Source organism: Barbus barbus, assembly GCF_936440315.1.
Source record: "Barbus barbus genome assembly, chromosome: 3".
Classification (NCBI taxonomy): domain Eukaryota; kingdom Metazoa; phylum Chordata; class Actinopteri; order Cypriniformes; family Cyprinidae; genus Barbus; species Barbus barbus.
In genome coordinates, this window is record NC_136731.1 from 31,630,836 (window position 1) to 31,658,389 (window position 27,554).

General features: G+C 37.3%; 1 protein-coding gene across 1 annotated transcript in view; it reads left to right on the forward strand.

Moving 5' to 3' along the window:
* Positions 1-27,554, forward strand: part of LOC306859147 (immunoglobulin mu heavy chain-like) — a 344,847-nt gene that overhangs the window by 12,021 nt on the left and 305,272 nt on the right. The window lies entirely within an intron of this gene.

Sequence of the window (27,554 nt, forward strand, 5' to 3'; positions counted from 1 at the left end):
TCTGAAGGAACACAAATAAACCTAGTGTAACTTCATCACAAATTATATTCTCACGTTTGCATGTTTGTAAAAATAATTATTTTTGTCTGGATTTTTTTTTTCTTTTGTGAAATATCTGAAAATTATCAGCTTTGATCAATGCAATATGTGCAATAGTATACATTTCATTTAAGAAGGAAAAAAGTCCATGAATATATCCAAATAAATTAATGTGAGAAACAACATATTTCTGTAGTGCTAATTAGGGAGCTGTACATTTTTCATGCACTCACTATAAAGAATAAAGTCTTTTGTATAATTAGATTTTTCCTCTAACTTTTAATAAATAGGTGTAAAGAAGACAAAACAGAAGATATTAATGATTTTTAATGGCTCATTTACAAAAAGGAAAGACTTCAGTGTTGTCATTTAAAGTTAGGGAAATTTCATTTTGTATAGCCTAGTTGTCATTTGAATTTAATTTGTTCGCTAAAAAATACTGATGCAAATCTCCTTTCTCTTGTAAACAGGTACATACGGAGACAATAAAGAACTCTTTAAGTCCTGCGGTGGAGAGGGTCCCACCTGAGAGACAGAACATACTTTAGATTATTGCTAATGATTTTATCTACAGCACCCAGTGAGTATCAAGATACCAACACTATACTAAGAGTTTGTTAGGGGGTCTTGTAGCTGCTACTACTTTTAAAATGAGATCAGTCCAGTTTGATTTTCACAGGTTTTGTGATGATAATGTGAGCAACTCATTTCAGTCAATGGCAGTGTTTCCAGGTGTTAATTGTATTGAGCTGAATCAGCCTGCCCTCATGGTGATAAAACCTGGAGTATCATTTTCCATGGGCTGTAAGATCACTGGATATTCAGCATCAGGAGGTGGCTGTACTAACTGGATACGCAACCCGTTCTCATCAATCTGCGTATAAATAACACGGCTTTACACTTTCCAGTTGCGTATAATGCATACGCCAAAAGCCAATTTTGCGTGCATATGATACGCCAATCCTTCCCATTATCTTCAGTGGAGAGCAGATGCGTCCAAACACCACGCTCATCTTCAGCGGAAGTGACGTCACCAGCGAGGTTCACCTGATGCGCGCGCACCTTCAAACAGGTAAAGGTATCAGTCTTTTCCTTTTTAATGAGATCATTATTTTAATTATTTCAATGCTTCTGCGTTGCACGGTTTGTGCTAAAATGGAAGCATATGCATTGAAATTAGTTAGTGGAACAGTGCCTATCAGCTGCTAACGTTAGCCTACCATTGACATTAGCCTAAGCTAACTGACCTGCTGCCGTTTGAAATAAATAAATAACATCGTTTTAAATCATGTTGTGACATGGGTCTTCAGCTTTTAGACATGGCTGATGATTGCACTATATATAATAGAAGTTAGCTTAGTCTAATGTCAATGGTAGGCTAACGTTAGCAGCTGTTAGGCACTGTTCCACTAACTAATTTCAATGCATATGCTTCCATTTTAGCATAAACCGTGCAACGCAGAAGCACTGAAATAATTAAAATAATGATCTCATTACAAAGGAAAAGACTGATACCCTTACCTGTTTGAAGGTGCGCGCACATCAGGTGAACCCCGCTGGTGACGTCACTTCCGCTGAAGATGAGCGTGGTGTTTGGATGCATCTGCTCTCCACTGAAGATAATGGGAAGGATTGGCGTATCATATGCACGCAAAATTGGCTTTCGGCGTATGCATTATACACAATTGGAAAGTGTAAAGCCGTGTTATTTATACGCAGTTTGATGAGAACGGGTTGGGATACAGCCATAGGCGGAGTTTGGGGGGGGGGGGGGGGGGGCACTGCCCCCCCAGATCAGAGCCAATCGATTTTGTCAGATCTATGAATACAAAAATATTTTCAGATTGTCTCATTTTATTTGCATTATCTTATTTTAATGAGTATGTTAAGGCTAAATTATTTGTAATTAATGTAAAAAAAAAAAAAAAAAAACCTACTCTCACAACTCGCGAATCTCAAAGTATGGCGTGAGTGGACTCTCTTCTCGTTCTCTTCCCGCTTTCTGCAAAAATGAACAAAATGTATATTCGTCGTTTTTTTAATAAACCCACAATTAAAAATCGTGGAGGTCTCTAACTTTGACACTTCTCAAAAGAGGCGGATTCTTCTACATTAGGTAAGACATAAGTTTTTATTCGACTCTTTGTATAGCCAACCAGTCGTTGTTGTAAATGTATTTTAAAGGGGCTATGTGTAGGTTTTTACTTAAACAAATCTTTAAGATAAGAGTTTTCATTTGTCCATTTATGAGCCAACCATAATGTAATAGGAAGAATGACACCTTGGCTGTGTCCAAATTCAGGGTCTGCATCCTTCGGAGTACTCATTTGAAGGATGTTACGTCACAGCGCCGCGACGAAGGCTGTCCAAATTCGTAGGATCCTTCAAATGCGGCCCACAAATACGTCCTCCTTTTCCCCGAATTGGAAGGATGGGTGTGGTGGATCCTTTCCCGTCCTACCTATCCCATAATTCTTTTCGGCAGAGCGTAATGGCGGACGAACCGAGCGGTAGCGGAGTGGGAGAGGAGTTTCTCTGACAAAACAAGCTAAAGTTTATGCTTCGGCTCAATGAATTTGTAGGAGAAATTAGTAGAATACTTAAAAGCAAATAAAAATAGGCTATAATGGCTTACCTGGATGTGACTGTCTTGTAGTCTGATATAAAAAACTCTCCGACAACGAGCAAAGAACGTATTTAATTTATTTAATTGCTTTATTTCTTCCAAAAGAATTAAAATGAGGAGAATAACTCTTTGTTTGTCCATTTTCCCGCTTCTTGCTTGGCGCTGTCACGGTTGCTAGGCGACAGGATATGAGCAACGGGTAAGGGAGGGAACTGAAAGAAGGGTAGGCTGTCCAAATTCACAAACACCGACTTCCGGGTTTTGCGGACGTCGGAGGATTCCTCCTCCTTCAACCGGGTAGGAAGGATCCTAAGGAGGATGCAGACCCTGAATTTGGACACAGCCCTTGACTGTCCACCACGGTTGCCTCTATCAGCCTGTAGGCTCAGTTGTGTCTGGAGGAGTCGGGTCCAAATTGGCGCGAAAATTCACAAAATGTGACGTCATGCGCGTTTTCGTCTACAGCGGCAATCGCTAGCGGTAGTGTTTGAAATGGACTCTGTGGACGGAAAGAAGCGACCAGCCTCCAGCACAACACAGACACCCACAAAAGCTCATCGTAAGCTTAAAACAAAAAACAAACAAACAAACAAAAAAGCCTCATTTAGTGCACACCGAGAACGAGCATGAGACTGGCTGCAGTTCCTCTAACGGCCACTGGTGTCAGTAACTGTTAGAAGTTTCAGAACTTAAGCAGTGCTCCTTTAAATGAAGAAGAAAATATATAGGCTATAAATAATTGAAAATGTAGAAAATATGGTATATGCAGTGTGCAAAAAAAAAAAAAAAATATGGTATATACGGTGTGTAAAAAATAAAAAATCAGAGCTCATGGTCTACCGGTAGGTGCCCCCCCAGGCAAAAATGTGAAACTCCGCCTATGGATACAGCACTCAGCTGGAACAGCAATGGAATGGATGGGTTCTGTAGTTCTGAAAATACAGGCACCAGTGACACAATGAAGAATAAGATTGGTTTCACTGCTGAAACCTCCAGCAACAGTTTTCTTACAAGGTCAAAACTTTCAGACTGAAGACACAGCTGTATATTATTGTGCACGCAATATACATTGTCACAAATTGCCTGGGGACCTGTGCAAGAATTATTTTATTGACTACATAGACAGCTTGGAAACACAATGCACAAGTATTGTAAACATGTAAAAGTGCCTAACATATTATTTATTAACATTGTATTATTACTCAGCTGCTGTATGACTGCTGCATTATTTATTTGCTTCTTCAAATTATTAGATCTTTAAATTTATCGTTAACTTTTTTCTTCCACTAAACAGTGTACATTTTAAATGTTTGATTATGTAAATTCATCATTCTCTTGAACCCTTAATAATAATTTCCTTATTATGGAGCATAAAATATTGGGATTTTCAATACTTTTACTTGCTTCTCAATGTATGATTCTAGTCTTTATTGTTCAGAGTATAATGGTCTATTGTTATGTGAATTTACACACAGTGATCATGTTTTATTTTGAAGACTGTTGGTGTCAAACACTGACTGAGTCTGAGGCTGTAGTCCTGAAACCTGGAGAATCACATAAGCTGACATGTACTGCCTCTGGTTTGGACATTGCTGGCTACTGGCTACTTCTCCAGAGACAACAGTAGGAAGCAGGTGTATCTGCAGATGAATAATATGAAGAATGAAGACACTGCTATGTATTATTGTGTAAGAGAGCCACAGTGACTGAAATGACTGCAGTACTATACACACAAACTGCCAAGACTGAAAACTAGCTAGAAAACAGCATTTCCGTAGGTCACTTGAGTCTGTCTAGTTCTGTACCCACTTTCACCAGAACACAACAAACAAACAAAAACGTTTATTAATTTCACTGAAGTACATTTCCCATATCAATAGGTGGTACTATTGTCCATGAAATGAAGGGTCTCAAGCTCCTTTGACTCCACAGTTTTTTTTTTTTTTTTTTTTTTTTTTGTTGCTAATTCAAGGTTTCAATGCAAATGAACTGATGTCTGTTTCATATTTAAACAGCTACACTGTTGAGTGGAGGACTCTTCACAGTTCAGCCTTCATATAAACCATGTTCACTTCATTTCTCTTGCTGTTGCTGGCCGCTGTGTCTTGTAAGTAAATTCCCTGGATAAAATAAACAGTTTTCTAAGTGTAAATAAATCCATGTTCATAATTCTGTTTTAAATGTTGTGTTTATCCACAGGTATTGACTGTCAGGTTGTGCTCACACAGTCTGAACAGTCAGTAGTTGTGTCTCCAGGTGCTTCCTACAAACTGACCTGTGCCTGCAGTGGGTTTTCTGTTAGTGGCACTAGCATGTATTGGATCCGTCAGGCACCTGGAAAAGGACTGGAATGGATTATTTATTATTATTCAGATTCTGATAAGAGCTCAGCTCAGTCAGTGCAGGGCAGATTCACAGCATCTAAGGACAGCTCTAATCTCTATCTGCATATGAATCAGCTGAAGACTGAAGACACTGCAGTGTATTACTGTGCAAGACAGACACTGTGAAAGCACTAATACAAGCAGCTGTTCAAAAACTCCTCATGAGAAATGGGGTGGGAATGCAAGCTACGCAAGCTGAACATCTTGTGAGCCTAACCCCACAAAATAAGCATGACACTGATACCACACTCTTAAAAATAAGGTGCTTAAATGGTTCTTCACAGCAATGCCAAATAGTTTTTTGGTTCCACAAAGAACAATTCAGTCAGAGGTTCTTTAAAGAACCATCTTTTTATAATCTTTAGAACATTCTTTCACCACAAACAACCTTTTGTAAAACAGAAGGCTTCTTCAGATGTTAAAGGTTCTTTATTTTTAGACAAAAAGGTTCTTCTATGGCATCATGAAGTACCTTTTTTTTAAAGAGTGCAATGACATTCATCTGGGAAAAAGGAAAAGCATAAATCATGCATAATTAAGCATAAATCAAGAAAAAACTTCTCACTACACATGTTTTTTTCACATGTGCAGTTTGTTGTTCATATTAAGCTGCAGCTAATTTCACATTTACTTTTTCAAATGATATAAATATGGGTGGCGTGTTAGAGTGGGATTCATTGCAACTGTTTCAACAAATTAATTATTCAAACACAAATGCAATGATAAGATCAGAAATTATTATATGCATTTTATTTCATATGGTATAAATGAAAATATAACACTGTCATCTTGTGTTTACAGTATCAAGTACAGTATCAAGTGTAAAGTTGTTACTCTCAGGGCACAGTATTAAATTATGAAAAGTTTCTGTTTATATATATATATATATTTACACATCTAAAGAATCTGAACAGTCAGTAACTATGTCTCCAGGTGGTTCCTACAAACTGACCTGAGCATGTAGTGGATTTACTCTTAGTAGCTATAGGATGCACTGGATCCGTCAAGCCCCTGGAAAAGGACTGGAATGGATCTTGCACTATTATACAGACTCTGACAAAGGCTCAGCTCAGTCAGTTCAGGGAAGATTCATGGCATCCACAGACAGCTCTAATTTCTATCTGCACATGAGTCAGTTAAAGACTGAAGACACTGCAGTGTATTACTGTGCAAGAGATTCACTTTGTTTGTTTTCATACAGCTACCCTTACAAAAACCCAAGAGGGGGAGAAATGGAGATGATGGGTATTTTTAATAAATGTATTTTACTTTGAATTGTTAAGTGATTTATTCATTTACACATTTATTTTCAAATGAATAAATTACTCTGATGCATTTTTGCTCTTTCTTATCTTTAAACGTGTTTAAGTTATAAAGCCAGGTTAAAAGAAGCAACATATCAGCAGTTGTCTTACTGATTGAGTTCTAATTAGATGAGCACTAATAATGTCTTCATACTGAAGACAGAATTCACCCCAAAATGATCATAAAGTAAACCACTGTATCTTTCCAAACCTATATGTTGTTCTTTAAAACAAAAGGAGAAGTGCACAAGTCATAATTTATATTACATTTAATGCTATTTATTTCATACTTTTGGAGTATAACAGAAACAGACCTTCCGTTTTCTTTAATGGAAAAAAGCCGCCACAATATTCACATTTTCTGTAGGTTACCACATAAAAAACTCATTCAGGTTTGAAATGAGTAAATGATGACATAATGTGCATTGCTTGGTGAACCATCCTTCAATATTCACCCTGTGCACACACACATTACCAATACTCAATGCAAATTCTCCAGTATTTATATACCCATCCCCACCCTTGCTGTGTGTAATTCTCTTGTGTTGCCACGAAGCTGAGAAGAACCACTCATAAAATCATGTTTTACCTGTTTGTGCTTCTATTGATGTCTGCCACACCTTGTGAGTACAAATCTTTTTTTTTCTTTTTTTAGCAGTATTTAACATCATTAATAACCACACAAAAAATTGTGTGTATGTTTAATTTGCAGATGTGTACAGCAGCGTGGAACACAACCAGCCAAGCTCCCTTTTGATAAAACCTGGAGAATCTTTTACCATTTCTTGTAAAATATCTGGATATGCTCTCAGTGATGGCTCTAAGGCACCTTCCTGGGTTAGACACACTCAGGAGAAGATCCTTGAGTTCATTGGCATGATCCATGCTGGTGGAGGAACAGACTACAAGGATTCATTAAAAAATAAGTTCACTATCTCCAGAGACACATCGACAAGCACAGTATATCTTAAAGGACAACATCTGCAAATTGAGGACACGGCTGTGTATTATTGTGTTCGGTATACAGGCACTATGATGAATAGCAGTTTAATGCCTGTGCAAAAACCATGTGCACAAACACTGTGGTCTAATTTTAACATGCATGACTTATTTTGGATGTTGAATGCCATGATAAGACCTAAATCAATGCACACTGAATCTGTACATTTATTATTGAAAACAAAATGTGGCAATAATTAAAAGTCAATTAAAATGTTAAATAAAATTACTTAAATATAAATTATATAAAAAATATACATAATATGGTTTATTAATTTACCATCTAGGTTATAATAAATTAATAAATAGGTAAATTAATAAATACATATATGTGGGTGTGCGTGTGTGTGTGTGAAACTCAGTAATATGATGCCACTGTTTAAATTCAAGACATCCCTACCTGAATATTTAAATAAATTATGCAAATTTATGACCTTCTTAAACCCTTCATAATCAGTTCTGTATCACTGTACAGCTCAATAATTCAGTACACAATTATGGAGCACAGAATCTTGGTATTTACAATATTGTTGCTGGCTTCTCAATGTATGATTCCAGTATTTACTGTTCAGAATGTAATTGTATGTATTTATCTAAATGTACACACAGTGATCTTATTTTATTTTGCAGATTGTTGGTGTCAAACACTGACTGAGTCTGAGGCTGTGTCATGAAACCTGGAGAATCCCATAAGCTGACATGTACTGCCTCTGGTTTGGATATGGCTGGCTACTGGATGGCTTGGATCAGACAGAAGCCTGCAGAACCTCTAGATCTCTTCCATCTTCTAGTCAATTTCTTCTCTCAGTTCCTCGTTCACATTTTAAAACAAAAGGTGTTTTAAAGATCTCTAGATCTCTGGACGATTGTTGATAAAGTATAATTTAGACACTTTGATTAATATCAATTAATCAAGTCATTATCGAATCCTTACGATTTGATTTCATGAAACTAAATTAAAATAAATGTATTAAATGTATTACACAAGCCACAGCCTTAGAAATCTAAGAATCTTAGAATCTAAACACATTAAATAAATGGACATAAGCTTAACTGGTTTAATTCAACTCAAATTATTTATCTGATTATGACTATACCAACAGATGTATTTTTTATGTTTAAAATCAGGTACAGCTAGCTCTTTAACAGGTAACAACTGCACACATTCACTCTTTACAGTGTAGACGGCTATACAATCCCTGATCTTGCAAATTCATGCAATAAAATACATAAATATATATTCACTGCTTACTGTCTTGTTGGTACTTTATAAATCAAGAATAAAAAATTAGGTAACTAATTTTGCATTGATGCAAATCTTTGCCCTTCTCTCATGTCAACAGAAGCACACAGACACAATAAAAACAGAGCCTTAGCAGAAAATACAACCAGCATTACATACTACTTACCAATTCTAATACCAAAGTCTGTATGTTAACATATGCTAGGCAAAATAAATATGAATCAACTAAGGCCTGAATGGTAGTGTATTAACCTACTATGCAAGACATTTATAGTTTACTTGTTTTATATCCATGAAGAGAAAGAAGAAAAGTCAAGAAAACAAGTATTGACATGATTCCTTTAAGCCAGGTTACAACTATTGAATTTTTCAGAATTGATAGAATTGATTCTGAAAACATTGTGTTATTGCCTAATCCTGATTTCAAGGTTAGAATTATGGCCAGTTGCAGTAGAAAATACAAACATGACACAGATGTTACTACTGTATGTTCAAACAGCAACAGGAAATTTCAGATTTTGTGAAAAGCTTATTTATAAATGTGCATGTTTATGTAATGTTCTTCGAACATAAAATATTTTTCCACTCCTTTGTATATTGTAAGTCAAAAGATATTTATAAATATTTGACATTCGACTGCTTTTGTTATTTTGATAAGTATATTAATGCTGATACATAATATAATTTAAAGAATTTAATAGTTTATGGAAAAACTGTTTTGAACTCAGTATAATTAAAATAGTTACCTTTAATATTAGGCTCTTTTGCAAATAAAAATATGTATATATATTTTTTTTTCAAGAGGAAGGCTGTGATGTCAGATTTCTACAGCAATGCACACCATTCTCTCATGTAAACAGAAGCACACAGACACAATATAAGCTCTCTTTGCTTTACAGAGCCATAGCAGAGTGAAAATAGAACTAGAATCATGTACTGCATATCAGTACTGTTGGTTGTGGTAGCAGTGCACTGAGTATCTTCAGCTCAACACAAAAAAACTAATGAACATCAGTTTAAATGTGGAGCTCAAATTGTATTACTGAAATGTTTTCATGGTTGTTCGTAGGTCTTTTGTGCATTGAGCTGGATCAGCCTCCTGTCATGGTTGTAAAAGCAGGGGAAACGTTTACCATCGCCTGTAAGATCACTGGATATTCAGCCTCAGGTGAAGGCTACACAAACTGGATCAGACATTCAAGTGGAAAACCCATGGAATGGATCGGATATTTCCATAGTTCCAGCAGCAATCATGTCACAGATTCTCTGAAATATAAGATCAGTTTTTCTTCTGAATCCTCCAGCAACACAGTTATTTTAACATGAAAGAACTTCAAAACTGAGGACATAGCTGTGTATTACTGTGCTCGCAATGCACTATGCCACAAACTTCCACAGAAACTGTACAAAAACCCTGAACCACTGAACACATTTTCAATAATCAAAGTGTATTTGTTGACACACAGTAATATTATACCTTTTAGACCTTTTAAATCAGTTATATTTGCTTTTATAATAAAATCATCAAATTAAATGGCATGTAATAGCCTTGTGTGCACAAACAATAAGCCAAATTAACCCATTTTTAAAAATAATTCAGAAGCCAGAAGAGGTCACCCTTCCTCATTAAATGAAAAATTGGCAACACCTATTCTGTTAGTCCACATGAGTATAATATCAATGCAAATTCAACTGCCATGTTTCCTATTTAAACAACTTGTAAATCAGATTTGATCTCAAGAGAAGAAACAATGTTCTCCATCAACCTCTTTCTGCTCTTGGCAGGTGCACACAGTGAGTTTTTCATTTGATAATAGTCTGAAGGCGTTAAGGGGGGCTTATTTAAGGAGTTTTAGGATATTAAAATATAAAAACCATTCCCTTTTTATCAGCAGTTTTGTTTTCTCTCGATTTAGGTGTTTACTCACAGGTTGTGCTCACACAGTCTGAAAAGTCAGTAACTGTGTTTCCAGGTGATTCCTACAAACTGACCTGTGCATGATTCACTCTTAGTGACTATACCATGCACTAGATCCGTCAGGCCCCTGGAAAAGGACTGGAATGGATTGTGTATTGTTATTCAGATTCATCCAAGAGCTCAGCTCAGTCGGTGCAGGATTCACAGCATCCAAGGATCCTAATCTCTATCTGCACATGAGTCAGTTAAAGACTGAAGACACTGCAGTGTATTACTGTGCAGGACAGACACTTGTTTTCATTCAGTTACCCTTACAAACACTCAAGGGGGGGGGGGGGGGGGGGGTTGTTGGGTGCTTGAGGAATGGAGAAAAGTGGTCAGACTGTATTTTACCATATAGTTCAGCATCTCCAGAGACACATCTACAAGCACAGTATACTGTGTCTTAAATGACAAAATCTGCAAATTGAGGACACGGCTGTGTATTATTGTGTTCGGTATATAAGCATACCAGTTTGATGCTTGTGCAAAACCATGTGCACAAATATTATGGTCTAATCTTAACATGCATGACTTTTTGGATGTTGTTTGGATGTTGAATGCCATGATAAGACCTAAATCATCATAGACTTTATATTTACAATTGGAAAAATAAAAATTATATAAAAAACCAAAATTGTAAATAAATTAAACTGAATATAAACCATATGTACAGTATACATATTATGTTGAATTACCAGTAAATTAAAAATGCCAGAAAAATACCAGATATACATGAAATAAATGAATTATCATTAGCATTTAATATAGAAAGATTTGAGTTCATTGTTCTCTATGCCTTGTACGGATCCAAAAAATACATGCCAGTAAGACATCCCTATTTAAATACAAGACATCCCTAACTGAATATTCAATTATTTAAATATTGGATTATGCAAATTAATCATCCTTTTGAACCCTTCATAATCATTTCTGTATCACTATACAGCTCAATAAACACAATTATGGAGCACAAAATCTTGGGATTTGCGATACTTTTGCTGGCTTCTCAATGTATGATTCCAGTTTTTAGTTTCCAGTCTGCTTTTATCTGAATTTGCACACACTGGTCATGTTTTATTTTGCAGATCAGAATCTAATTGTATGTATTTATCTAAATGTACACACAGTGATCATGTTTTCTTTTGCAGATTGTTGGTGTCAAACACTGACTGAGTCTGAGGCTGTAGTCCTGAAACCTGGAGAATCACATAAGCTGACATGTACTGCCTCTGGTTTGGATATGGCTGGCTACTGGATGGTTTGGATCAGACAGAAGTCTGGAAAAGAGCTGGAATGGTTGACACTGATCAGATCTGACAGCCAGGAAATATATTACTCTCAGTCTGTCCAAGGACGGTTCACCATCTCCAGAGACAACAGTAGGAAGCAGGTGTATCTGCAGATGAACAGCCTGAAAAATGAAGACACTGCTGTATATTATTGTGCAAGAGATACACAGTGACTGAAATAACTACAGTACTATACACAAAACCTGCCAAGACAGTAGCGAGATAAAAGATTTTCACACAAAATAATGATTGACAAGCTGGAAAGCAGCATTTCTGGAGATTATACTATTTGAATAATAATTCAACAAAGCTTATGTTATTCTGTTGTTTGGTAATGTTTGTAACATAAAAACACAAGCTAATAGGTCTCGAGAGCCTGTCTTAACAAAATAACATTGCAGAGACTAAAGGCACAGCTTTAATATGACTTTGCCCATGACTAAAATACAGTGTTGTGCACTTTCACTCATGTTGTGGATGTACAATATTATTTCCATAGCAAGAGGTGGTACTATTGTCCATGAAGTGAGCATCAATGGACTAAAACTCCAGTAACTACACTGATTTTGCTCATTCAAGGTTTCAATTCAAATTAACTCATGTCTGTTTCCTATTTAAACAGCTACAATGTTGAGTGGAGTTCAACCGTCATATAAACCATGTTCACTTAATTTCTCTTGCCGTTGTTGTGTCTTGTAAGTAAATTCTCAGAACAAAACAAACTGTTTTCTAAGTGTAAATAAATACATATTCATAATTATATTTTAAGTGTTTTTTATCCACAGGTATTGACTGTCAGGTTGTGCTCACACAGTCTGAACAGTCAGTAGTTGTGGCTCCGGGTGCTTCCTACAAACTGACCTGTGCCTGCAGTGGGTTTACTGTTAGTAACTATAACATGCACTCGATCCGCCTGGCACCTGGAAAAGGACTGGAATGGATTATTTATTATTATTCAGATTCTGATAAGAGCTCAGCTCAGTCAGTTCAGGGCAGATTCACAGCATCTAAGGACAGCTCTAATCTCTATTTGCATATGAATCAGATGAAGACTGAAGACACTGCAGTGTATTACTGTGCAAGAGACACTGTGGAAGCACAAATACAGGCAGCTGTAAATCTGCCTGTATTTTTAAATAATTCAAAAATTCTTAATATTCAACATGATGCACCAAGCACAAATATAACTATATAGCTCCAAATATAAAACAAGTCTACAATGACAGGCACATACAATGACAACCAGTTCTGAAACTCCTTACAGCCAAAATCAACACACAAATACCAATGTTATACCAAAAAGTTCAAAACATTCAGATTACTGCAATAAACTACAGGTCTGCAAACCTGCAAAGTTACAAATGATTTGGGGTCAACTTCTTCCACACTCCTGAAAGTCTTATAAACTGAACTTTCATTTAGTATGTGTTCAGTTACTAAAACAGCTGCAGTTGAACCTATAACTGTTTTAGTGTGTTAATAGAGATTACGTCAAGTCAAATCAAGTCACCTTTATTTATATAGCGCTTTTACAATACAATACAGATTGTGTCAAAGCACTTAACAGTATCAAATTGGAGGATAGAGTGTCAGTAATGTATAATAATAAGATGAAACACTCAATTTTCAGTTAAAGGCATTTCATTACTGAATTCAGAGATGTCATTGTCTAGTTAAGTTTAGTTTAAATAGTATCTGTGAAATCAAATTCACGATAATTGCTAAAAAAATCAAGTGTCCCCAACTGAGCAAGCCAGAGGCGACAGTGTCAAGGAACCAAAACGCCCTCTGTGACAGAATGGAGAAAAAACCTTGGGAGAAACCAGGCTCAGTCGGGGGGTCAGTTCTCCTCTGACCAGGATATTATTGTTTATTTATTGTTTAATTATTGATTTAATTAAAATGTTAAATGTATTATATTTCTATTTTTATATTGTTGCAATTTCTAACAATAATAGTATTATATAGTTAGGTATTTTATTATGTTTTTAGTTATTTTGTTTTATTTTTATTTTTATTGTATTTTTAGTCGAGGTCTTCACTGGGGATATGTCCCTGGGGCTAATCCAGGTGTGCGGCCTCCGCCAACGATCAAGGCCGCAGACATCATCTCCCGGCGCCGATCCACCATCTGATCCGGACACGGACTGAGAAACAGAATAAGATAGAAACAGACAAATATTAGCATAGATGCCATTCTTCTTACGATGTAATGAGTTCATCGTGTGTTATGAGGAGTGTTCCCGGTTCCGGTTGATCTAATTAATATAGCCTAACAATCCTTTAACGGATTTGAATAATAGAAGTATAGTAGTGTGTTACGTGTAAACCAGGTTAAAGAAATGTGTCTTTAATCTAGATTTAAACTGACAGAGTGTGTCTGCCTCCCGAACAGTGTTAGGTAGATTGTTCCAGAGTTCGGTGCTAAATAGGAAAAGGATCTGGCGCCCGCAGTCGATTTTGATATTCTAGGTATTCTAGGGATTTTGATATTCTAGGACAGAGTTTCGAGAACGCAGCGGATGTGGAGGACTATAATGTGATAAGAGCTCACTCAAGTACTGAGGAGCTAAGCCATTCAGGGCTTTGTAAGTAATTAACAAGATTTTAAAATCTATCCAATGTTTGATAGGGAGCCAGTGCAGTGTTGACAGAACCGGGCTAATATGGAGATGAGGAGGGCCTGAAGACAGCTAGGGCCAACCTTTCCCGTGGCATAAGAGAGACCAAGAGACAGTACTCCAGGAGGATAGCGCATCGTTTCAGCGACAGCAGAGACCCTCGGAGCCTGTGGCAGGGGATACAGACCATCTGCCATTTATCTCCTTTTTTATTTTTCTAAAATGTCCTCAGACTGATAAACTCCTCTTGCACTATATATATTCACGCTATACATATACACATATATCTGTACAGTTTTGTTTTATTTAACTGGTTTGCACTCTATCTGCCATGCGCCTTATGCCACTTTATCTATCTCTTTCTTTATTTTTCTACAAATGTCCTCATTTGTATATCTGTATAGTTGTATGTACATATGTTTAAACTGTATTTATCCGTATTTGAACGTCAGTGTCTTAAATGTTAACTGTATGCACCAAGGGTCTGAGAGTAACGCAATTTCAATTCTCTGTATGTATGTGCCGTAAATGTGGAAGAATTGACAATAATGCAGACTTGACTTGACTAGAGAATGAGTGGAATTGTTCCTCAGGGGATCTACTGATTGTTCCTCAGATTACTCTTACTGATGATTATTTCATGTGAGAAACTCCCATTAGTTCTGTATTACTTTTGTAATTGTACATTTACATTTATTCATTTAGCTGACGCTTTTATCCAAAGCGACTTACAATTGCTATATATGTCAGAGGTCGCACGCCTCTGGAGCAACTAGGGGTTAAGTGTCTTGCTCAGGGACACATTGGTGTCTCACAGTGGATTCGAACCCGGGTCTCTCACACCAAAGGCATGTGTCTTATCCACTGCGCCATCACCACCCCAATTGTATTGTTCAAAATCATTTAACATTATTTGTTCCATGCTTTTAAGCTGTTAGTGGTCAGTCTTTGACCTCCTCATACTCTGTGGTGAAAAAGCCTGGAGAATCAGTGACTCTGTCCTGCACTGTGTCTGGATTCTCAATGAGCAGCTGGTGGATGCACTGGATCCGTCAGAAACCAGGGAAAGCACTGGAGTGAACTGGGTGTATATCTGGCTCAACTGTATATTATGCTCAGTCTCTACAGGGCCAGTTCGCCATCACCACAGACACCAGCAAAAACATGCTGTATTTAGAGGTGAAAAGCCTGAAGACTGAAGACCAGGGCCATCACTTGGAATTCTAGGCCCTATGCACTGAATTTGCTATGGGTCCCCCTCAATGGTTGGGGGTGGTGATCGTAAAATGTAAAATAACGTTTGGGGTGATGGGTCATAAGGCCTTCAACTGAAGTAAATAAATGAATAAATAAAACAGGACAGAAATGATAGATATTACTGAATTAACGACAAATGCAACAAACTTAATAATGCATTTTTGTTACATAAAAGCACTTGACAGCTTAGCATTGATTTTGAGCTAGACTGCTCGAAAGATATACTGTTAATAAATTCTGTCATCATTTCCTCACCCTCATGTAGTTCCAAATGACTTTCTTCTGTTGAACACAACAGATTTTGTAGAATGTTACCAAACCATTTTGGTTACCCTTGATTTCTACTGTATGGACAATTTCTTGAATTTCTCAAATTATGTTCCACAGAATAAAGAAATTCAAACAGGTTTGGAACAGTGGCGGACAGGCCATTTGGAGCACCGGGAGTTTTTCTGGTGGATCGCTGTACAATGTGGGCTGGCCCTTTGTGTAATATATATATAAAAAATGGATTGTAGTAAATACATATACCCAGAGGCGTCATGCCCATTGAAAGTGAGGAGGCACGTGACCCCTCAGATTTTTGAGCCAAGTGGATTTTGAATGCAGTTTCCAAAAGACAAAAAAATAGACGATTCATATTTTCTATATTTGATACAATCACATTGGCGTGATTAGATCGTTCAGTGCATTATATCATTAGCTCAGCTACTAAATTCGCTGAGCCAGGGACAGACGCGTTTTTATAGCACTGCATTATAACCAATCACACACGATTCTGTTGAGCTTATGAATGCAATGACCAATCAGAGGCGTTCAGATGAGTCATCGCTAAAATGCAGGTGTTTTCACTCGCTCGCTGACTGAATACCCCTTTCTGGCGAATTCTCTCATCAGAAACAACAAAGTGCAGATGCGTGTATGAATCTGTAAGTGAGATACTCATTTCACGGTGTAAACAGCTTCAGTGATTTCAATGGGAGTTTTTGAGAGTGCTTGAACTCTAGACTGTCAGTAAAAATGTTCTTTAATAATGTAAATGTTCTTTGCTCTCTTTCTGTACAATGAAAGTGTTATGATAAGTAGCCTAACTTACCATGTTTTTAATATTCACAATAAATATGAAGTTAGTCGTATTAAAAATATGACATGACACCCATATCTGTACTCAAGTAAACAGACAGGTATTTATGCATAGTTAATAGACTACATTATTAGGCTACTATGACCATCATAATCTAGGTGACGATCGAGATATTTCATGATATAGTTAATACGTTTGGGAGTGTTTTGAATAACATTCGATTGCTGTGCATTGGAAAGTGATTTATAGGCCTAATAAAAATGCTTATTAATTCACATGCACTAGTCTATTTTATATACACACTGGTGGTTAATAGTTTGAAATAATTAAGGATTTTTATTTATTTATTTGAAAGAAGATTGAGTTTATTTGATCAAAAACAGTAAAACAATAACTTAATATTAGGAAATATTACACTTAAAATATGGTTTTCTATTTAGGATGTTTTAAAATGTAATTTATTTCTGTGATCAAAGCTGAATTTTCAGCATCATTACTCCAGTCTAAAATGTCCCTTCAGAAATCATTCTAATGCTGTCTAATTTGTTGCTTATCCTAATTATCAGTTATTATTTGTGATCAATTATTAACTATAGAAAAACATTGCCATTTTACATATTGCATTGCCATTTTGCATATTACATTTCAAAATGAATTACAGGTGCATCTCAAAATTATGAGTTCTTTTTTTTTGGTAACTTATTTCAAAATTTTTAAATGCAAAGTTGATAGGAAGGAAGAAATAGGAAAAGGTGCACAAGCAACAGGGATGACCGCAAGCTTGAGAATACTGTCAAGCAAAGCTGATTCAAACACTTGGGAGAGATTCACAAGGAGTGGATTGAAGCTGGAGTCAGTGCATCAAGCGTCACCACGCGCATACGTCTTCAGGTAAAAGGGCTACGTAGTCCAGTTTGAAGTTTCCACAGTCAGTGATGATTTGGGGTGCCGTGACGTCTGCTGGTGTTGGTCCATTGTGTTTTATCAAGTCCAGAGTCAATGCAGCCATCTACCAGGAGATTTTGGAGCACTTTATGCTCAGGGGCGTGTCTAGAGCATTTTAAATGGGGGGGCCAGTCTGGGGCACTGCCTTAAAAGAGGGTGGCCGGGGGGGGGGGGGGGGGGGGGGTGGATACACAATGTTAATGGGCCTATATTATATAGGCTATTAATTGCACAGTGTGAGATTCATTGGTCCTCACAGAACTTTGTGAGATCGCGATGAACAAAGAGTGACAGCTTTATTGGTTATGAGCACTCTTTGCGAGCTTTCTAAGCAATCCATTTAAAATGTAGAACTTTGTTTTTTGCCCACACACACGTTGCAAAGTTTTGGGAATGACATCTGCATATTTATGCGGGATTCGCTCTCGAAGTAGCAGCATATTGATAGCAATAGAATGGACAAAATATGTGAAAATGTGCATTAAGAGAGCACCCCCACTTATTTCAGAAGCAGCCTTAGTGATTACTTCTGGAACCTGGTTGATATGCTTCTATAACTATATACAAAAACAACAAAATACAAATGTACTACATAAAATAATTTAATAAATGCATATTTACAATTTAAGCACTTAACTAAAATAAGTATTAATAAAACTAATAACTAGAGAAGGCTAACTATATTCAGCTTGCTTCCATTTAGTGAGAAAAGCCTACTCTTCACTTGAATTAGAAAAAAAAAAAGCTTTTCTGGTCTTCAGTGATGCGAGGATAACGTTTGAGCATACTCACAATATCTGAGTGAGACCCGAGCCAATTCATAAAAGAACAATGTAGATTTAAAAGCACACGTCCAGTTTTGTGCGAGTGAAGGAAATCCGCTTGCGAGTGGAGAGATTCGTGCTCGCGCATTACATGATCGCGTAACATTATGCGCTCTCGACATCTATCATTTAGATCACGCTAAAATGACTAAAATGAATAAAGAAGAGAAGAAAGCGGCCCTAGGCAGCTGCCTACACATGCCAAGATACGCCAGATGCAGTTAGAAATTAACTAAAAACAAGCCTATCGCAAGACATCTGGTAGGGGGGGCACCTGGGGTGGCCAGCCAAATTTCCAGGGGGGCCGGTGCCACCCCTGGCCACCACGTAGACACGCCCCTGTTTATGCTTCCATCTGCTGACAAGCTTTATAGAGATGCTGATTTCCTTTTCCAGCAGGACTTTAGCATCTGCCCACACTGCCACAACCACTTCCAAGTGGTTTGTGGACCATGATATTATTGTGGTTGATTGGCCAGCCAACATGCCTGACAAAATACAATTTTGTATAAACAAAGTGACTAAACAAGCCAAATTTCTTTAAATAAAACTCTCTCAACTCAAAACATCCATCCAAACATTAATATGAAAAAAATCCCATTATCCCATCATCAAATTTTCTTACTGTGAAAATTAAATTCGGGGTAGGAGGAAAAAATATTTTTCATATCTTTTGCGTTCTCTCGCAAAGATGTTTGCGAGAGAGAGCGCAAAGTTTTGCGAGAGAACGCAAACATCTTTGCGAGAGAACGCAAAGTTTCTTGAGGGAACGCAAAAGATTTGAAAAATATTTTTTTCTCCCACCCCAAAATGTTTTCACCCACCTCGAAATCTTTCCACCACCATGAGCTCTAAGGGGCTCCGTAAGGTTCTGCAAATGTTTTAGTGTTTTCATTTTGTTTTTGCTCCACAGATATTCATTGTCAGACCTTCACTGTCAAGCAGTGGCTGCAGAAGAAAGCGCTCAACGAAGGTGTAGAGTACAAAGTAATATTTAATAATAATGCACAGGAGAACCAACGACCACATAAGCACAAATAATAGCAGACCCGGGAACAGGGGAGAACACAGGACTCAAATTTTAGAAAAGTAATCAGGGAGTACTGTGGAGTAAATGGAGACTGAGGGAATGAACTATAACCCCACCCACACTCCCACCACTGAGGGTGAGCTGGCGCTGAATGCTGAACCATTACACTGTTTGAATGAGGATGAATACTGGCTTCTCCCTTCCCCGCTGGGGAGGGGCGATATGTCACGGTTATGTTCTGTTTTGGTTTAGATTTAACCAAGGCTTGTGATTGGCTGTTCACATTCATGTGCACATGCTCCACAAATTGGCTGTTCACCAGTGGTGGGAAAGTCATGGCCTAATGGTTAGAGTTTCGGACTCGTAATCCAAAGGTTGCGGGTTCGAGTCTCGGGCCGGCAGGGATTGTAGCTGGGCGAGTGAATGTCCAGCGCTCTCTCCACCCTCAATACCACGACTGAGGTGCCCTTGAGCAAGGCACCGAACCCCCAACTGCTCCCCGGGCGCCACAGCATAAATGGTGCGAACAAATAATGGTAAGTGGTGTGAACACACACACATAAATGTGTGTGTGTTCACTGCTGTGTGTGTGCACTTTGGAGGGGATAAATGCAGAGCACGAATTCTGAGTATGGGTCACCATACTTGGCTGTATGTCATGTCACTTTCACTTTCAAACTCAGGATCAAAGCCTGAGCTGACTAATATAGCTGGATTGGAGTGGTTTGGTTTTGTCAACTTGAAAATAATCCTCGAAAATAATCCTGTTCATCTACCATCATGGTACAGGGCAGGCCCCTGAGCACATGTCTTTGTTTATGTTGGCCATGTGCTCCTCTTGTTTAGTCCTCATTTACTTGATTGTGCTCACCTGATCGTCATGTGCTCTAGTCCCTTTATACTGTGCACCTTAATCTCATTCCTCTGCTGGTTTGTTGTGTGTATCCTTTGTGTGTGAGCATTGCTTGTTTTTGGAGCCTTGACTGTGGTTTAAATTTGTTTAATAGCTTTACTGTGCTTACTACGCCTACTTGATTAGTGTTATATTTTAGTTGGTCTTCCCAGATTAGTCTTGTGTTTAGTCTTTTTGACTTTTGTAGTTTCACTTTTACTCTAGTCAAGTTTAACTTTTGTTCTAGTTTTCCCAAACCTTATTTTGGTTTCTGGATTTTGCCTTGTTTATTTTTTGTAATCCCTGTGTGTGTGTGCGTGCGTGCGTGCGTGCGTGCGTGTGTGTGTGTGTGTGTGTGTGTGTGTGTGTTTTTTTTTGGGGGTTTCCAGATAAATTAGATCTTTATCTTGTTTTTTGTAGTCATAGTGCTGAGTCACTTTTTATTTTGGTTTTATCTTTTCTTGTTGCTCTCTCTTGTTGTCTTAATGTGTCTTGTTTGTCTTTGTCACATCCTGTTCCTCCCAGGCTACTGTTCTAAGGAGTGAGCAGCCCGACTGGTGCAGCTTCACTTGCAGCTCTTACTATCAAGCCTCTGGTTCTCCAAGCTGCTACCGGATCTACTGTGCTGTCATTGTCTGGTGCTGCTCCATCACCTCGACTCTACAGCCTGACTTTGCCCAGGGCTGATCTTAGCTGTCGTCTTGTTCTCCTATTGACTGCCCTGTCCTACTGTTAATATTACCCTCAATCACCACCATCATGATCGTGCCTTGTAAATATCAATCCCATAATCATTCTACATATGGGTCTTTCTACTGCTGTGACAACCTTGACATCAAAGGTTTATCTTTTAAATTAAGAATATATTTATAGGACATTTATAATTTCACACCTTTAAAGAAAAGTGACATGTCCTCTCATTATGTACTAAAGTGAAGTGTGTCTGGGGCGCAGAAGGAGAAATTCATATTTTTAATCACGATCTTCTCATCAGTTCTACTACTGCTGGCCGCAGCTTTACTTACTTACTTTACTTTTGTCATTTAGCAGACGCTTTTGTTCAAAGCGACTTACAAATAAGAAAAAGTAACTAAAACAAAAAGTTACAACTCTATAAATACTATATACCCACATATTTAAGAAAATAAAGAAATTAAATAAAATTGACACATGCATATAACAACATTTCAATAATAAACATATAAATGAAAAAAACTAAAATAAAAAGCGATACTTCTATCCCTTGCCGGTGTCCCTGCCCGGTGGAGTCTCACGGTAGAGTTGATGGTCTTTACACTCTTCGGTCTTCACACTAGGAGGGCTTCACACGACGACTGCCGCGGTATAATATCCTTTTTTATACCAATCCAACAAATCATCATTTCAATTCAGCTGGACCCACTTTCCTGTTTATCAACTAAAAATGGCCAAGCAAATGCACACACTGACAAGATACGCGATACAGTACGAGACCAAACGCGATTTCAGCACCTCTCAACACAGTAAACAAAATAAGCGTTTCCTAGCAACGGCAAATGCGCTAAACACTGAGACAAGTAAATACACTTACGAGCTGATTTTAAACTTCCACTGATAGACTGCTTCTCTTAAAGACTATTTCATTACACTGCCTTCTGCTGGCGCTTGAACCCACTTTCCTGTTTATCAACTAAAAATGGCCAAGCAAGTGCACACACTGACAAGATACGCGATACAGTACAAGCTGCATCCTGTGAGCTTCTCTGATGCTTTATTATGAAATTTGCTTCATCAATGTTAACAGAAGTTTTGAGACATAATTAATAATAACACATTCTTTCATCGTTATTTTCAGGTGGTGTTTTCTGTGTTGAGCTCGATCAGCCTCCATCTTTGGTTGTGAAACCTCAAGAATCATTCTCCATCTCCTGCAGGATTTCAGTATCAAGCTATTGCATTAACTATATCCGTCAACCTATACTGGAAAAGACCTGGAATGGCTTGGATATATTTGTAGTGGTGGTAGCACTAACATTAAAGACTTAGTGGAAAAACAAGATCAGTTTCACCTAGGACACATCCAAAAACAGTTTCTACAGGGAAATAATTTTCAGGCTGAGGACTCGGCTGTGTATTACTGTGCCAGAGAGTCACAGTGACTAAACAAGCCACAGCTCTGTACAAAAACCTGAACAAATGAATCAGATATACATACTACCAGGGGCATTTTTATCCTTTCATCAGCACTCAACACCAGCCCTGCTCCTACTCTTTCTGATACAGTTTGGGATTAAAAAAAATAGTCTTTAACCGAAGAAGAATCATTTACAAGCTGCACACACAATAAAGAGCTGCTTTGTTGCTTAAACAAAAAAATATGTCTGCAAGTTGTTTCCTACTGTAGATTTTAGGTAAATATCCACCTAAATTCAGTGATCTTATTGTTTTATTTCTCATAAAAAATCCCATTACTATTTCAGTGTGAGAAGCTGCTGCAAACGATTCAGTGCCTGGGTGAACTGAATTTGGCATCAGTACCGTGGTGAAAAAAAATAAAAAAAACATTGTCACACATAATGCTCTGATTGTAATATTATCAGAGAAAATTATTCTCAGCTCAGTATACAGTAATCGTAACACATAAGGATATATTGACCCATTCACACTTTTCATCCAGCAGAAAATGCTTTATAAATATTAGTCATTTGACATTTATGAAATATGTTCTCATGTCACATATTCAAATTTATTTTCAGAAATTGAATATTACACATTAATTTATGTACAAATATCTATTTTTCATACACATAGGTACAAAGAAGAACTGAGGCTGGAGGAGGAGTTCATGCAAAACTGTGATGTTTATCTCTCATAAGCTGTTGTGCCACCAAACTGTTTCTGTTCACTGACTGTGATTTTTGTTGAAGAGCATCAATAGCAATGGCAACAATAATTAATTCAGTCTTGATATTGCTATTTTTAAATGGTTTGTTATTTTCTAAATAATAATAATAATAATACTGTATAAAAGCTTTTAGCAAACACTGCTATTTTCGTTTTATTTATTATTATTTTTTTTACTTATCAGTTTATTGCTCTCTCTTCCACAGATATTCATTGTCAGACCTTCACTCAGTCTCAAGATGAGGTAAAAAAACCAGGTGAATCATTTCGTCTGGTCTGTACTGCCTCTGGATTTACATTCAGCAGCTACTATATAGCTGTGGTGAGACAGGCACCCGGTAAAGGACTGGAATGGGTTGCAACTATCACCACATCCAGCTCTGGGAAGTACTATTCCCAGTCAGTCCAGGGCAGGTTCACGGTGTCCAGAGATGATTCCAGCAGTCAACTGTATCTACAGATGAACAGCCTCAAGACTGAAGACACTGCTGTGTATTACTGTGCAAGAGAGTCACAGTGAATGAGTTCAGTGTCAAAGCAATACAAAAACCACCACCTTTGTTGACTTCACTTAAACTCCAGATGTACTGTTCTATTTCCAAGAGGGGGCGCTCTTGTGAAGCAGTCTTAAAGGATTAGTTCACTTTTAAAAAAACTTTTGCTGATAATTTACTCACCCCCATGTCATCCAAGATGTCCATGTCTTTCTTTCTTCAGTCGAAAAGAAATGAAGGTTTTTGATGAAAACATTTCTCCATAAAATGGACTTCATTGGGACCCAAACGGTTCAAGGTCCAAATGACAGTTTCAGTGCAGCTTCAAAGGGCTTTAAACGATACCAGACGATGAATAAGGGTCTTATCTAGCGAAACGATCGGTCATTTCAAAAATAAATAAAAAAGTTTAAGTTTTATAAGCACAAATGCTCGCCTTGCTCTGTTCTGTGATGCGCGTTCGTGACGTCACGTAATACGCAATTACATGGAAAAGGTCACGGTTGACTTAGGCGGAAGTACCGAGTCAGTGTTTACAAATGTGCGGAAGGAGGACCATACAGTATATACATATTCAAATGTCTTTGTGTCAGTTTATCGTTTAAAATGCCCATTTCGTGTGCGTATCCTGGGTGTTTTAATATTAAAAAGCCTACTGACTCGGTACTTCCGTCTACCTCAACCGTGACCTTTTCCACGTAATTGTGTATTACGTGACGTCACGAACGCGCATCACAGAACAGAGCAAGGCGAGCATTTGTGCTTATAAAACTTAAACTTCAGTTAAATTTTTTTTAATTAAATTCATCTGCTAAATGTCAGGTAACAACCTCGGGTGCACAATTGACCCCCATTTAAGAATAATTTAGATGCCAGAAGAGGGCATCCTTTCATGATAAATGAAAAACAAAAACAAACAAAACTCTGTTTTGTTTGAACACACCCACTCTGTGTGTCCCCATATATGAGCAAATATGCAAACTCAGTTGCCATATTTTCTATTTAAACAACTGGTAAATGAGTGATTTATCTGAAGAGAATAGACAATGTTCTCCATAAAGCTCCTTCTGCTGTTGGTGGTTGTACACAGTGAGTGTTTTTAGTTTAGGGGGTTTTATTTAGGCAGTTTTACAGACTTACAATGTAGCATCCAATCCTGTTTCATCAGTGTTGTAGTTCATTTGATGTGTAAAGCATTTTTCTCTCTGTTTAGGTGTTTATTGTCAGGTTGTGCTCACACAGTCTGAATGGTCAGTAACTGTGTCTCCAGGTGGTTCCTACAAACTGACCTGTGCATGTAGTGGATTCACTCTTAGTGACTATGGGATGCACTGGATCCGTCAGGCACCTGGAAAAGGACTGGAATGGATTATTTATTATTATTCAGATTCTGCTAAGAGCTCAGCTCAGTCAGTTCAGGGCAGATTCACAGCATCTAAGGACAGCTCTAATCTCTATCTGCATATGAATCAGCTGAAGACTGAAGACACTGCAGTGTATTACTGTGCAAGAGATTCACTTTGCTTGTTTTCATACAGATACCCTTACAAAAACCCAGAGGGGAGAGGGACTGTATTTTAGACTGCATTTTAATTTGTTTTTGTTATTTAATTTAAAATAATAAATTACTCTGATACCATTTTTGCAGTTTTTCCTCATTCTTAAACGGATTAATTCAGGTTAAAAACAACAACAGCTCAGAATATTTTACGTAAAAATTACAGTTCACTGAAAATGTACTAACACTCACCCAAGATGTAGATGATCATTGGCACAAATCTGAAGAAACTTTACATGGTTTTCTCACCAATAGATCCTTTGCAATGAATGGGTGCCTTCAAAATGACAGTTCAATCAACTGTAAAAAAACAAAACAACCAAAAATATCACAATAATCCACAACACAACTCTAGTCCATCAATTAACGTGAAAAACTGCGTGTTTGTAAAGAGTGTACACTCAAAAAATATATTCTTTAAAATAACTTAAATTATGGACAGTGGTTCCACACAACCAAATTGTTTTGTATTAACATGAATTTTTTGAATCTATGCAAACTCTGTGTTGTGAACAATTGGATGAGGAAGAATCTATGTGAAATTGTAATGTTCAACCAACTCAATTTATTCACTTCCCTGTAACTTAAACCGGTTAAGTTTAGTGAACATGTTTTGGTTTATTAAAAACTGGCCAAATGTGTTTCACTTTATCAACATAAGTGTTACGGTACGTGGTTGTGGTAAGAAGGAGCGCACGACGAGGAAAGACGAAAGGAGTATTTTATTAAGCTTCAACACACTAATACATTAAAGTAACTCAAGATCTGACTAAGACATGAGGAGAACTGAGGACCTTTAAAGGGATCGGGACAAAGGAACAAACAAGATGATTAATTAAACACAGGTGATGAGAATGATTGATAATTAACTAATGACAGGAAAAAACAAATATGGGCAAAAAGGGAAACTAGACAGAAACCAAACCGTGACAATAAGGAGGTTTGTTTCAAACAACTCATTTAAATTATGGAGAGTGGTTCCATCCAATTAATTCTAGTTACTTTAACTAAATAATTTATATTTAAAGTTACTCACTTCAACAAAGCATTTTTGTGTGTGATTGTCTTGTAATGACAAGATGCTTCACAAATGATCAAGTGTATTTGTTAAACAAGAGCAAAACAGTTACAGTTGAAACCACATTACACAATTACACAAAATATCAGAAATATCAAACTATTGTCATTTTCTAATTGGCATTTAAAGGTAACCAATCAAACCTTATTCCAGGGACAGAAACTGGCTCCAGAAATAACTTCTGCAGTACTTCAAATGTGTACCTGAGGTCAGGAGGGTTGCTCAAGTTCAGTCCATATCTCAGTCCCAGAAACATGGTTTTGCATAGGGTATACTGCTAAGGTCCTGAAGAACTTTATTTTCCAACCCTCCAACATCTGCTGGGCTGTCTTCAATATCCACAACTTCAAATCTTATGACATAGATTCCCATGAGTCTTCTGGATCACCTCCTGAGGGCTGGCAACGTCTATATCCTAGAGAGGATATTTAAAAGTAAAATGCTGAAATTCTTGTGCATTAACTTTACCAAAGCATTTATCATCTTTGAAAATACAAAAAAAACCTACTCACCATATACTCCATAATAAGACTGCTATGGTCTTCAATTGGGTACTTCAATGTCATTAGTCTAAAGATGAAAACAACAACGAAATTTGTGAGATTTAGCCTTTAAATTACACATAAAAAAATAAAAATAAAAATCAGTTACTCATCAATTTTTATTCTGTCTGATCATTTCCTTACAGGAAATACAAGCAAGCAGTCAAGATTTAATTCTAACAAACATTTCAGTGGTAAATGAAACCATAACAGTACTGGGCCAGATCAGCACAGAAAGCCACGGTCCTGCAGAGTTCAGCAACATTCCCAATTAAAGGGATAGTTCACCCAAAAATGTAACTTCTGTCATGAATTACTCACCCTCGTGTCATTCCAAACCCACAAGACCTTCATTCATCTTCGGAACACAAATTAAAATATGTTTGGTAAATAAATGCATGCTCTCGGCTAGGAATGGGCGATATCTTATCGTTTGCGATATACCGGTGAAAATTCTCCTCACGATAAAAATTTGTCTCCTCACGATAATAACGATAAGTCT